The 12,531-nt window shown below is 41.3% G+C and overlaps 1 protein-coding gene and 1 pseudogene across 4 annotated transcripts in view; one reads left to right on the top strand and one right to left on the bottom strand.

Annotated features, from left to right (window-relative positions):
* PALLD (palladin, cytoskeletal associated protein) overlaps nucleotides 1-12,531 on the top strand; it is a 331,056-nt gene that overhangs the window by 42,363 nt on the left and 276,162 nt on the right. The window lies entirely within an intron of this gene.
* Nucleotides 4,984-5,102, bottom strand: LOC133364654 (5S ribosomal RNA; annotated as a pseudogene).

Raw genomic sequence — 12,531 nt, 5'->3', positions numbered from 1 at the left:
ACATCTTCCAGCAGATGTCACCCACAGGAATGCAGCCTTTGGCAGAAGAAAGGTTCTCCATCTGTCTGGCATGACCTTTCAAAGCAAGGATCCTCAGATGCATAGAGTGGACAGAAGTTGATGGATGTAGAACGAGTCATGGCAGGGGATGGCCATAACCAGAGTGGGTGCATCACCTCATCTAGAGCATTTGATTGCTTTTAAATTTGTGACACAACAGCTTCCATTTAAATAATAAGAGTTCATTTTTAGAATATTTCTAGATAAAAAAAGAAAGGGTTGCATGTGGGATCTTATTAAAAGTGGTGGTAGTAGTACATACTCCACCCTGACTCATCCTGCTTTGCCAACCCAAAATCCCTTCTGGCTCAGAGCTGATTTTTCAAAATCATTCTTACCCTCATCAGGCTTAAGTGATATTGGGTGTGGGAGATTCCCTCTAACTACTATGATATGAGAATGATTGTGTGTCAATGGGCTACAGATTAAATTAAGAGTAGGAATGACCAAATTCTTCTGTCTGGAGGCCAGATTCTCCAGGGCCACTGATCACAATTAATTTTCCATTACTCTTGACTTAAATATAGTCTTACTTATCCAGAAATTTACCATTTTCACATGAGATATGTGTTTATTTAAGGCAGGTTGTGTTGTATCTAGGTAAAGGCTTCTGAACTTAAAAAGAATAGTTCTTAATTTCTTATACATTTTAGAAGCGACACACTGAATTGTGTTGGTCTGTTGCAGCAAAAACCACAAAGTTTTATGGTACCTTCAGGCAGAAGGTGCTTCCAGATGGGTGTTTACTGTATGACTGATCCTCCTTATACATGCAATTTTTTTGCAGCATCCACACATTGTTGGCATAAAAGTGCCAGCTCTTATTCCCCCCCATTTAATCTAGATTTACCTTTTCTGATAAGTAAAAAACACCTGCTGTCAATGCTCCATTTGCTATATCTCAACAACCCATCTACAAATTAAAGCCCCCATCTAGAAGCACCATAACAGATTTATTGTAGCTTTTGTGAGCAATGAAGAAATCACTGATTTTCCATTCATTTCCACCACCTGGAAATGTGATAGGGCCCACCTAATAAGGAATACTGGCTAAGGGCTAAAAGACCAGCTCTATACACATCTACTTTGAAGTCCCACTAATGAGGCTTTCTTCCACATAAGATGGTATAGTATTGATGCCTAAGTCATGTTTCACTGCTTCAGGATCTCCCATCCCATCTTGACTTTTTATTTATTTATTTACTAGCATAGCAACCCATTGCATCATATATTAATGCACGAATAGTCTCAAAGTTTATTACTGACCTCAAAGTCCCTCCTAAAGCAGAAAAAAAACATATGTAGCCTTCAGTGGAGACTGGTGGCTTGATGTTAGTGGGGCAGTGAATCTGCTCCAGGTTTTAGTCTGAACTTTCAAAGAGCTGTCCAAGGTGCAAAGCATGTCACCAAATATCATAGCACCTTGGAGATTGCCTTGAAAGTTTGCACAAAAACCTGGAGCAGATTCACTGTCCCACTGACATTAGAGCCACCAGTCTCCTCTGGTAGCCTCCTGAATAAAAGCTATATATATGTATATGTAAGCTATATATAAATGTGATCAGTTAATATTTTAAAATATGATAGAATCGGAATCATATCATACTACATGCAGATAAAATTGCTGTTAATGAAGAATGGTGTTTACTGCATAGCATGCTTTCCAATCTTTCCAGAAAGTTCACAGTTAAAGAAATGGGGGGGGTATCTATTTTACCTGCATTAGAGACAATCTTATCAGCTCATTTTAGTCAAACAATGACTTCTTATCAACAAGAACCAGATTCAGTCTTATGAATGGGCTGGATTGGCAACCATCTCCATCCACATAGCAACTGGGCAAATATTATTCTACGCCTGTGAAAAGGCCAATAAGACTTCAGGTCAAGACATTTTCAATATGCACAATGTTAGTGCGAACAACCTCTCTCTCTCTCTCTCTCTCTCTCTCTCTCTCTCTCTCTCTCTCTCTGACTTTCCTGTTCCTAGAATATGATCTCATCAGCAGACTGTAAATACTTGGAGCTTTTATGGAAGGAAAATATTACAAAGAACAGAATGCATGAAGAATTTAGATAGGAACCGAGTGATACAGTTCTAATTACTTTTTGCAATTTGCAGACATCTATGGGATGTTTATCAAAAAGTGGCCTAAAGGTAATCAATACATTTATAGCTGTGATGTTTGGTGACATGTCTTGACCTAATAGCTGCCATGTGATGTTGTGAATGGTAGATTCAAGCATGCATATAGCAGCTGCAGAGAGAAATAGCAGATTCGGGGGGTGGATTTAAGTGGGGAAATGGTGCATGGGAAAACGTTTTAAAAGCCCTCCCATGCTCTGTAGTTCCAGTCTGGATTGCCATCCCCACCATGGTTGGTATGAGCTTTGAAAAGGAGATTTAAAGATGTGATTAATGTCACATCTAGTGTGACCCTTCGATTGAGGAGACCTGAGTTTAAATCCCACCTCAGCTGTGAAACTCCCTTAGTGTCCATTCATCGTCTTGAAGGCCTGTCCACCTCACAGGATTGTTGTGATGATAAAATGGGTGGAAACCAAATTCATCAACCAGAGCTTTGAGAAAAGAATAGGATTAAAATGTCATGAGTAATTTTATAAGAATGCTCTTTACAATTTGTGTTAAAGGAAATACACACAATGTGTATTTTCTGATTTCTTTCCAGGTAGCGAAATGTTCAGTTTTATGACATCAAAGGGTTCATTACTTAACCTTTGTTTCTATTGATATAACTGTTATAGGTGACCATCTGTAATTTTTTTTTTACATCCATTCATTTTTTTAAAAAAGGTTGCCAGATACTAACACCTTTCCTTTGCCTTGCAAGCTGTAATGGCACTGACTCTTGTTTGTAAAAGAGCAAATGGAGATTAATTCAGCACACTTTCCCATAGCCACAGTATGGGCACTGGACAGTAATTTTCAATTCTCACTATTGCTTACATGTGATATATATTACTGTCTGATTTCCTCTATCTCTGTTACCCATGTCCACTCTAGCTCAAGCTGTTAACTGGTTACGTTTGGGTCAGCCTATCTCCTTTGTGTAATAAGTTGTTTCGTAATTTGTCAAGCCTTCTGATTAATTTTCTCCTCTCTCACATTAAGTGTCATGCCCTGTACAGACTATTCAACACCATTTTTGGGGATAATTTACCAGTACCACTACAACAGGCTCATTGGAGGGCTGCTCTAACTTATTTTTCTCCAGATAAACTCTTCCAGTGGGAAGGAAAAAATACTTTTATTCATGAATAATTTGGATTAGTCCTATTCAAGTGTTCTTCTCCCCACACATTTCTTTCTCTGAAGAGGCTAACTCTGCCAGGACCAGCCAACGACATTTTGTTGCCTGAGGCAAAGGTCAGGATGGCACCCTCTCCCAGTCCAAAAGTTAACCAGACTGGCAATTGAATTTTACTTCAGTGTTGGTGATGGTGAAATGTCTTCTACTGCACCTGAAGGCAGAAGACTTAGACAATGCTATGGTCTGAAGGCACATAAGGCCAGCTCCCTGCTGAAGCTAAGCAGGGTCAGGTCTGGTTAGTGCCTGGATGGGAGACTGCCTGGGAACCATATGTATACCGCCTTGTGTTTCTATCATGAAAAGAAAGGTGGGGTATAAATGAAATAAATAAATAAATGTTGGGCAGGCCATGTGGCAGACCCCCAGCAGCTGCTTCCTGAGGTAGCTACCTCCTTCTTTCTAATGGCAGGGACAGCCCTATCTCTATGCCCTCTCTCACATCCTTACCACCAGCCCCTCCACTCCACACCTTGCACAATCAGATTTCTAAATCAGCAAGGAACTTGAATGCTGCCCCCTGCAAACATTTGCTCATGGAAGGCAGTGGGCCCAGGCACAGGGTGTAGTGGAGGGGACAAATCTAGCCAGTTACATAATTCCATTTGTATGAGAGGATGCAATGCCTGCATAGAACTATTGAGTCAAGTCTTGAATCCCCGAATACGACTATTGAGTTTTTTAGGGCTGGGCACAGGGATGCAAAGGAGATGGTGATGCTACCCCAAATAGGACTAATGAGCCTTTCTTCCCAGGAAAACCATTTTTAAGTCACCTGATTTGTTAATATCACTTGAAATGTTATTATGGCATCTATGAAATGTATGTAACACTGAAGCACTTGCTTTCACTTTCCACTGATGGTCTTGTAGCATCTCTGCCAGAACTGTTATGTAGTGATAACATAGTGGGGTGAAGACACATTTATTTTGGATGCTAGAGCAAAGGCTTGGCTGCCAGACTACTCTAACATTGCTGCAGCTCCCTGTCATGTATGGCATTTGATTATCCACAGGTGAGTGTGAGAAATGACTCCATTGCATTTACGATCTATCCTAAACTCACTTAATTGTGATGGAGTAAGTTCCATTGAACTCAGTGGGACTTGCTTCTGTGTAAACATGCATATGATTGTGCTGTAAATGGCTGAACTGCTCAGCTAAGAAGCCTACTTGCATCTCTGCGTAATTATTTTAAAAGATTATTAAGAGATCATGATATTAGGACATTTGATAACCTCTGAGCCCTTCAGTTAAGGTAGGAAAGAACTTTAAATACATGTATGCACATGCATATTGGTAGCAAGGTCAACTAGCATATTAAAACATACAAGTTTTCCAGAGAGATTGTTAAAATCTATTGTAATTTATTCAGATTTGTCTAAATTTGGCAAGTGTCAAATAGTTGCAGTATGCAGGGGAGGAAGGCAGTTTAAAGTTTAGAAAGTAGAATGCTTCTAGACTGAGATTTTGTTGTTGTTATATGCCTTCAAGTCAATTACGACTTATGGCAACCCTATGAATCTTTTTTGGATATATTCATAGGGTTTTCATGGTAAGAGGTATTTGGAGGTGGTTTACTATTGCCTTCCTCTAAGCCTATGGCATCCAGTATTCCCAGGCGGTCTCCCATCCAAGTACTAACCAGGCCTGACCCTGCTTAGCTTCTGAGGTCAGACAAGATTGGGCATGTTCAGGGTAGTATGTTCATAGGCAGACTAACAGATGCTAAACATTAGACTAAATTTGATTTTTTTCAAATTTGTATGAGATAGGCATAAAATGAATATTTCAGCACAGCAGAGTCTGTAACATTTTAGCTTTTTATGAGTCAAGGTTCCTTTTTTTCCACAGAAGGATCCAAGCCAGAAACAGTATCCATTAAGAAAGCAAATAAGACTTGTGGGACACATTTTTATAACCATATTGCGGAAATATTCTAAAAGATCCAAGCTCTTGAGGTCAAACTGAGGAACAGCTGTTGCTTATGCTTCTTTAAAAAGTTACAGTTTTTTTTTATTTTTTATCCCTTTCCATAAGTGATGGCACTTGAATTTCCTTTAATTGGGTGAATATTTCATTTGTGTTTCTCATGAGGTAATGAAAGTACAAAAATATGTCACTGATTTCAGACACAACTCACTAGATATTTCATTCTCCATAAGATACTTTGGACAGGATAGTTGATTTTAACGCCAGTTATTTATGAATGTTCAAGTTCCCAATTATATCATGAAGAATACACTAAATTGTAAGTGGTCTTATTAGAAGTCAGATGAGTAAAATCAAAATGCCACAGAATTCTTGCCATCTTTGCCATGAATTTTTTTCTCATAGTTCAACTTGCATATATTTAACTGTTAATTAAAAGTTCAGTCACTGCCTGCCCTTTGAAATATACCTGCTTCTGCTGTTCCTTGCTTGGATATACAAGTCTGCAGTCCTATGCACACTTATGTAAGAGAAAATGCCATTGAAATCATTAGTATTTATTTCTGAGTACTATTGCACTGTAAAAGCTGTATTTCCAAGAACTGTTCATGCTGTCCTGGAAAATGTATTAATCAGTGGCAGAATTAAGTCTGAATACAATACCACCTTCAGTAGAAAAATAGCTAGTTCCAAACATGGCAACTGGGAGGAATCAACAGACTTTCTGACATAAACATGTGAGAAGGACTGACCCCAGAAATTTTTGTCAATGTTTGGGAACCCTTTACACTGTCTTGTACTGGCCTTATGAGTTGATTGCAGCTTTGCTATTAACAGAAACATTGGACAGAGCACTTTTTTAAAAAAAAAATCCCATTAATATATCCCCCACCTCAGTACAACTTACATAAAAAATAGAACTCTCATGTGGCTCTGTTTAGTTTATTGTGTACTATTTACTCATTCACTGAACTGTGCAGGCCTAGAAAACTGGGCTGTCCTCATTGTTTGTTATGTAAATAGTATTCATGGAGAAGTATGAGCCGCCTAGGAAGCATGGGAGGGGTGGCAGAGAAAAGCTTTTCTCTCCCTGTCACTGGTTTTGTCAAAAATTACCTCTCTGAAGCTGCTATTTGCATTTCAAGGGAAGCTCCCATTGGAGCCAGTGGAGGCTTCCCTTGAAATGTAAATAGCAGCTTCAGAAGGGTGATTCGGGGGGGGGGGACAGTGGCAGGGAGAGAAACAGTTAAACTTCCCTTCTCCTCTCCCTACCCCATCCTGAGGATGTTCTGGCTTCTCTGTGGCTACACATAATTTCACTTTCCAACATAACACATTCTGCCTCTTTTCTATGTTTGGCATAAAATTAGCAATAACATGTGCAATGTTAAATATTTATAGGTATGCTTATTTTATTCTCTGTTTTAAAAAATCAAGTGTCATTTTTATTACGTATGTTTAAGTCAGGTAAGAAGCACCTTGGGGAGGGGGCATCAGATGAGGATAAGAATATAAAATGTGCTCTTTCCTATGGAGAACATCCATTATTTCCTCAGAACACATTAGGCAGACCAGGGGCTCCAAAGAACATTCAAATAATATGTGTATCCTTCTCAGTGCTGTCCCTCAAAAGAGGCCCATTTAGTCTCCTCTCTGATCACTTTCTGTTGACGGGTGAAAACTATTTATTCAGACAGGTTTTCAGCCTGTCCAGCTTATTCATTTTATTTTTTGCTGTCTCTCTCTTCGCATGCCAGTTTTAAAAGACTGTTTTATCAAAGGCTTTATCTGTTCAAGTATTATATGGTGTGATTCTTATATACATACATACATACATGATAGTGTTTTGCTTCTCTTAATCACCTGTTGATGATCTTGATCTAGTTGGTTGGGCCATCACCCCTATTTGTTGATGGGTATCCCTGTAGGTCAAGAGCCAGTGTGGTATAAAGGTGCTGGACTATGACCTCGGAGACCAGGGTTCAAATCCCCACACAGCCACGAAGCTCACTGGGTGACCTTGGGCTAGTCACTGCCTCTCAGCCTCAGAGGAAGGCAATGGTAAAACCACCTCTGAATACCGTTCTTTCTACATGCTGTGACCTACAGGGATGAAATGGAAATGGACTGCCCTCAAGTCGATCCCTACTTATGGCGACCCTACAAATAGAGTTTTCATGGTAAACGGTATTCAGAGGGGGTTTTACCATTGCCTCTGCCCATTGCCAATCCATCCAATCTCCTCCCCTCCTCTCCCCCTTCCTCCCTCCACCATCCCCTTCCTGCTTTCCTCCTCCCCTTCCTGCTCCACCCCCAGGTCAGTTTCACCTATCCTAAGCATGTTTGCACAGGAGTAAATCCCACTGAACTTAAAAAGCATGCAAATGATCAAACCTGCCTTCCTATCCCTTCTCTTGCCCCTTCCCTCCCCCTCCCTTCACCCCTCCCTTCCCCTCCCCAATCCTCCTCCAATCCCCTCCTCCTCCTTCCCCAGCACAGAACGTCTTGTTTGTGGTATTCAGGCTGATCACAGGTGTTGCCACCACTCACCATGTGCTCAGATGCACATGTTACCAAATTCTTCCAAGCTATCTAGGAAGTGGATTGGAGTGTGAAAGACCAACCCAAATTGTGTTTGCATTTTGACAAATTTGTAGAGCAGTATAATATCTCAGAGGGGAGATCAGGTCTCCTGCTCCCCTGGTACATTCACTATAGCTGCCCAATTTCCCTGCTTTTAAAAGTTGGATAGAAATATCTGTGGGCTATAGGTACATTTTTAAACCACAAGATTTTTTGCCTATTAGTGAATCTATACATGATGTTTTAAATTGGCACATCCTAAATATTTGTACAATCTGTACAAGCAATACAGCACATATGAACTATCTGAGCAAAACCACTTAGTTTAAAGTGGTCATTTCTGTATATCATTGTTCTCTTAATATGCTGAGGTAAGCCAAACACATTTTGACAAAGTATATACCATATGTTCACTAACACCACCTGATGTCTGGAAGAGTCCTGGTAGAAAAACTGTTACTATGTCACAGATGACTAAGCAAATTGTATTCTCTTAATGACACAAAGTCACAAATTACACCCATGATTAATTGTATGTGGAGATGGATTAGATGGGTCCATACTCAGTTATAATTCAGCTACTTTGTTCTCATCCAGTGATTTCTGTTCCTTTTGCATTAGTTGGACATATAATAGCCAGGATGCCAGTTTACACATCATAATCTGTCCAGAGCTTGGAAAAGTTACTTTTTTGAACTACAACTCCCATCATCCCAATCCAGTGGCCATGCTGGCTGAGGCTGATGGGAGTTGTGGTTCAAAAAAGTAACTTTTCCAAGCTCTGCTGTAGCCTATCTTTGCATTATCCTTGTGCAGATGGATCAAATAAAGGGCATAAATGCTGAATGACTAAATTTATTTATTTATTACCATTATTCCCGCCTTTCTTTTCATGATAGAAACCCAAAGCAGCTTACACATGGTTCCCAGGCGGTCTCCCATTCAGGCACTGACCAGACCTGACCCTGCTTAGCTTCAGCAGGGTGCTGGCCTCATGTGCCTTCAGACCAGAGATGTTGGTTCACCTTATTTCCAAGTGTTCATTGCTGATGGATAGTTCCTCTGCTACCAGCCATAATTACTGAACAGTATCTGGTGAACAGGAAAGTGCATGCTGTTCTTTTCCCCTACTGGAAGAAATTTTTTACAAAAATGGGCAAGAGTTTACTGCTGACAAGAGATGATATCTGTTGAGTCTGATGATGTGGTATTGGGGGGGATATTTACTATATTTATATCTGGGTCTGACATGGGCTCACAGTGATCTACCATCCAATGAATGGAAAAGGTGCATACTTGTTAAGCTTCAGCAATGCTGTAGTCTGAAATGCCCCATACTACTTACTGGAAATGAAAAAACCAGCAACATTGATATAAGGCAGGTTCAGATGACCCCCTCATATGTTCAAGGACCAAGTGATAGGGTCACAGGGTCATGTGAAGTAGCCCTATCACCCACACCCACCACATCTGTTGCCCATCTCTCCCACCCTTTGTATTTTCAGTGTGCATGAGAAGGGATTCTGTGCATGTACTGATAAATGGGTTTAGTGATCTTCAGTGTATCCGGGGATCCTGACTAGGCTCAGATCCCCTTTTGAGTGGAGGATCTCTATGCACATATGTCAGTGAGTACTTAGAGCTGCTTCTCATGCATACGACATGTGCAGATGACAGGGAAGTAGCTGCTAAGTGCATTGAGAGGGCTAGCCACATTGCCCTATGTGACCCTCAACACATGTTCCTTAAGAATGCAGGGTGGTCATCTGAACCCCCTGTCTATTAAGGATGCAATTTTAAGTGTTCTAACCAGGAAGTAAGCCCCATTGAACACCGTGGATGAACATCTCAGTAAATGTGTTTCAGATTTGGTATAAAAAACCCTAAAGATGTGTACTGGATATTTTCCAGGAATTAAATCCACCTGCTGCACACCTGGCCTTCACAATCAACTCAATGCTGTTGTCTTCTCCCCAGAGAACCAATAGTGGTGAGGCCAATACAACAGATTCAATTTCCACACCATTGCAGGAGCAATACAAGCATGGACATCACCAGAGCCACACTATTCGGTTCCTAGGAATATCATTTCTTTGAAAAGGAAAAGCAATGACAAATGCCACTAGGAACCGTAACTACACTAGTTCATCATTCTTTCACAGGAGATAGTTATCAAGCAGCCCTTTGGCCTGTGGTAATGTGCAAAACTGTTGTGGTGTCAGTTTCTGTCATTGTTGTTAGTAAAACACTCAGCACTGAGGTAAAATGATAAACTACTCCCCCTGGAGGAAAGGAGTGAGCAGTATCAGTCAGTGCTAACACATTGAGGTTATTATACGGCCATGAGAATGGCTGTACTGTATACTATAGCCAGGGTGGATTTTTCGCATTCCGCAATGTTAAATTGAAAATACCGCCATGCCATTCTGATGCTTCCCATAAGCTCATTTCAAAACAAAACCTTACAAAACTTATAGCCCTGATCTCAGAAATGCTTGCTTCACAATCCTTTAAATTTTCATGGTGATACACAAAACAGTCAGAGAGAATTGAGAGTTCAAAGTCTAAAAAGAGAGAGAGAAAACCCCCAGAGCCCTTTTGGACTTTTTTCTCTCAGAGTTCTCATAATCTGTTGAAAGTCATTAAAAATCAGCCATGTTCACAGAGTACCTGTAATCCTATTACTGACCTTGCCCCATACTCTAGCCATCTTCTGCAGTTTAAAAGTAAAAAATATGCCTGGCTGATTTTTAATTAATTTAAGAAAGTTTGCATTGAACTGAATGACAGTGTTGGGCATGCTCAGTAAGAACCAACCATCAGTGTTCTAAAAGCCAGACTCACAGCTGCTTGGCTTGGCTAATCAGGGGGCCACACCCACACCATACTTTGATTTCACGTGAGACAGTCATGGCTTTCCCCAGAGAATCCTGGGAAGTGTAGTTTGTGAAGGGTGCTGAGGAGACTCCTATTCCACTGATAGAGCTCCAGTGGCCAGAGTGGTTTAACAGTCAGCCACTCTGATTGAAGCTCTGTGAGGGGAACAGGGCATCTCCTAGCAACTCTCAGCACCCTTCACTAACTACACTTCCTAAGATTCTTTGAGAGAAGCCATGACTGTCCAAAGTAATATAAAGGTCTGGTGTGGATGTGGCCAGGGACAGCTTTGGTTTAAATTTGGGTGGGAGGCTACATGTGCGTGCTGTAGAATAAAAAGGTGGGGGAAACCCTGACAAGCAATGATACTGTTCACAATGTTTTCCTTTTGGAAAGGAAAGGGGTCTCCCCTCTGCCCAGTGCCCATCCACCCAATCTCCGCCCCTCCCATCCTCCCCTCTCTGCCCATCCCCCAGGTCAGTGTTGGACTACGACCTGGGAGACCAGGCTTTGAATCCCCACACAGCCATGAAGCTCACTGGGTGACCTTGGGCAGTCACTGCCTCTCAGCCTCAGAAGAAGGCAATGGTAAAACCACCTCTGAATACCGTTTACCATGAAAACCCTATTCATAGGCTTGCTATAAGTCGGGATCAACTTGAAAGCAGTCCATTTCCATTTTCAAACATGATTGCACAGAAATAAATCCCATTGAACTCAAAAAGTATGCAAATGATCAAACCTACCCTCCCTTCTCCTCCCTCCTATCCCCTCTCTCTTGCCCCTCCTTCCCCATGTCCATCCTCTTCCAATCCCCTCCTTCCCCTTCCTCCTCCTCCCCTTCCTCCTCCTCCTTCCTCATGGTCAGTTTTACCTATCCTAACCATGATTGCATAGGAGTAAATCCCATTGAACTCAATAAGCATGCAAATGATCAGATCTGCCTTTCCCCCTCCTCTCCCTCTTCCCCTCTCCTCTTCCTTCCTCCTCTCCTGCCCACTCCAGCCCTCCCTCCCTCCCCTCAGTCAGTTTTACCTATCCTAAGCTTGATTGCAGGGTAGTAAATCCCACTGAACTCAATAAACATGCTAATGGTCAAACCTGTCCTTATCCTCCCCTCCCCCTCCTGCCTGCTCCTATCCCCCCCTCCTCCCCATCCCCTGTGGTCAGTTTCACCTATCCTAATCATGATTGCAGAGGAGTAAATCCCACTGAACTCAATAAGCATGCAAATGATCAATCCATTCTCAGCAAACTTGCACAGGATCCCATTTCTTACCTCCCAGATTAAAAAGCAGAGAAATTCACTAATAGGAAAAAAAACCTTGCAGTTAAACAACGTACCTATAGCCCACAGATATTTCTATCCAACTTTAAAAAGCAGGGAAATTGGACAGCTATAGTGAATGCACCAGGGGAGCAGGAGACCTGAACTCCTCTCTGAGATATTGGACTGCCTTACAAATTTGTCAAAATGCAAACACAATTGCATTGAAGACCTTTCACAGTCCTATCCACTTCTTGTCTAGCTTGGAAGAATTTGGTAACGTGCCTCTGAGCATATGGTGAGTGGTGGCAACACCTGCAATCAGCCCAAATAATAGAAAGAAGACATGTGCTGTGTTGCTCTTGTTTTAGCAGGGAGGAAGCAACATTATTACGACAGTTGATAAAGTTCAGATGGTCACTTGAAATATGTCTGATTTCCTTTGCAATTTCAGTGAAGTTTCCTATAGGAAATCATTTTCTTTT

The sequence above is a fragment of the Rhineura floridana genome, chromosome 9 (assembly GCF_030035675.1).
Source record: "Rhineura floridana isolate rRhiFlo1 chromosome 9, rRhiFlo1.hap2, whole genome shotgun sequence".
In the NCBI taxonomy this organism is placed as follows: domain Eukaryota; kingdom Metazoa; phylum Chordata; class Lepidosauria; order Squamata; family Rhineuridae; genus Rhineura; species Rhineura floridana.
Note: the sequence above shows the minus strand (reverse complement) of the source record. Positions and strands in the feature narration are given on the sequence as shown.